General features: G+C 39.1%; 1 pseudogene; it reads left to right on the top strand.

Moving 5' to 3' along the window:
- The first annotated feature begins 244 nt into the window (after nucleotides 1-244).
- On the top strand, nucleotides 245-874 carry LOC105488967 (ribulose-phosphate 3-epimerase-like; annotated as a pseudogene).
- Nucleotides 875-2018: the final 1144 nt, after the last annotated feature.

The following is a 2018-nucleotide window of genomic DNA, read 5'->3' as shown; positions in this document are numbered from 1 at the left end:
AATTCCTCTGGCACAGCAATGAGAGTTAGGAACAGGGGCATAGGGATTGGAAAGGCAAAATAGGCAGAAGAATGGGGAACCTTAACTTCATTATGTGATTGATTTTACATGGAGGGATTACAGGTGATGGTTAATTTCTTAGTGTGTTTATTTATCTTCAAATAAAATATTAAAATTATGCTGTGGAAGAATATTTAAAGATACTTCTATAATAGATCAAGAAAACATTATATAAGCCCAGACTATGGTGTCAGACTGCAAGATTGGCCCACCTCTCCTCAACAGTGGCCCTGCCAATTTGGGGACAGGTGCCTCTAGATAATCGACTCTGTGGTAGAAAGCCTTCAAAAGCAGCTAGGTCAGGACTCTTTCTTTGACATGCACATGAGAGAGTTCAGGCCGTAAATAGTGGGTAAAGCCAATGGCTGGAGCAGGTGCCAATCAGTACACCTTTCATCTCGAGGCTACTGAGAACTCAAGGGCTTTGATTAAAGACATTTGGGAGAATGAGCTGAATGTTGGCCTTGCCATTAAACTGGGAACAACAGTTGAGTATTTGGCACCGTACGCTAATAAAATAGATATGGCCTTGGTAATGACAATGGAACCTGGATTTGGAGAACAGAAATTTATGAAAGATATGATGCCAAAGGTTCACTGGTTGAGGACCCAGCTCCTATCTTTGGATATAGAGGTGATGGTGGAGTAGGTCCTGACACTGTCCATAAGGGTGCCGAGGTAGGAGTTCACATGCCTGTGTCTGGCAGTGCCATTATGAGGAGCGAAGATTACAGATATGTGTCAACCTGTTAAAAATGTTTGCATGGAAGCTGCTCAGAAATGTTCTCTCTCTTTTTTTATTTTTTTGAGATAAAGTCTCGCTCTGTGGTCCAGGCTGGAGTGCAGTGGCGCAGTCTCAGCTCACTGCAACCTCCGCCTCCTAAGTTCAAGAGATTCTCCTGCTTCCGCCTCCTGCGTAGGTGGGATTACAGGAGCCTGTCATCACACCTGGCTAATTTTTTGTATTTTTAATAGAGATTGGGTTTCACCATGTTGGCTAGGCCAGTCTCGAGCTCTGACCTTAAGTGATCCGCCCACCTCGGCCTCCCAAAGTGCTGGGATTACAGGCGTGAGCCACTGTGCCCGGCCCAGAAGTGTTCTCTTGATTGATGAAAACACAAGGAGCTCAATGTTTCTGCTCATGAAATCTTTTTACTGGAAAACAGGAATATTGACTGGAAAATCATATTGTAATTGAAGCAGTACTGCTTTTCTGAGCAATTATTTATTCCAGTGATTAAAATCTATTGTGTAGAATGTTCTGCGATTAGAAATTGGTGTGTATAACTACATTTTTAGTGATGCAATTTGAAGATTAGTGTGGCAAAATACTCAGTTTTGACTGGAAGCCTTGATGTTTATAAATAGTAATACTATAGCTGTATTAAAGTTACAAACAGAGATGTGTCTTAATGCCCAATGAGGTCATATTGGCTACTATAAAAGCAACTTTTTTTTTCTGTATTTCTAAAAATAATTTTCTGTTGTTTCTCAGCTGTTTTCCAAAAGCAAAGGAAGTCTTTATGTTTTTCTTAGTTCATGTTATTTGTGATTTATTTATATGCTTGATAAAATGAGTAAAGTAGAATTTTAAAATATAAGCTTGGGTGGGATGGCATATCGTATTTTTGCATCTGAACATTTATTTTTCACTTTTCATCTTATAGTTGATTAATAAAAACTATAAAACAATATATGAAGCTCAGGGATTCTAAAATACAGCATAGATTTTATCAGGGTGTTTTGTCAAAGTAGGCTACTCATAGATTCCTCCCCATTCCAAGTTTTCTTAGTCTCACCCACCATTCTTAAGGTTGCTGTGTTAAGCTCTGAGTAGAAGGGAAAAGTAAAGCCTCTATTTGGAAGCAATATTGTGTTGAATCCCAACTTTGCCCCCTCTAGCTATTTACCTTTGTCAAATTACCTAACTTTTTTTGCACTTCTCTTAACTCATTTAT

The sequence above is a fragment of the Macaca nemestrina genome, chromosome 2 (genome assembly GCF_043159975.1).
Source record: "Macaca nemestrina isolate mMacNem1 chromosome 2, mMacNem.hap1, whole genome shotgun sequence".
NCBI classification, from domain to species: domain Eukaryota; kingdom Metazoa; phylum Chordata; class Mammalia; order Primates; family Cercopithecidae; genus Macaca; species Macaca nemestrina.
Note: the sequence above shows the minus strand (reverse complement) of the source record. Positions and strands in the feature narration are given on the sequence as shown.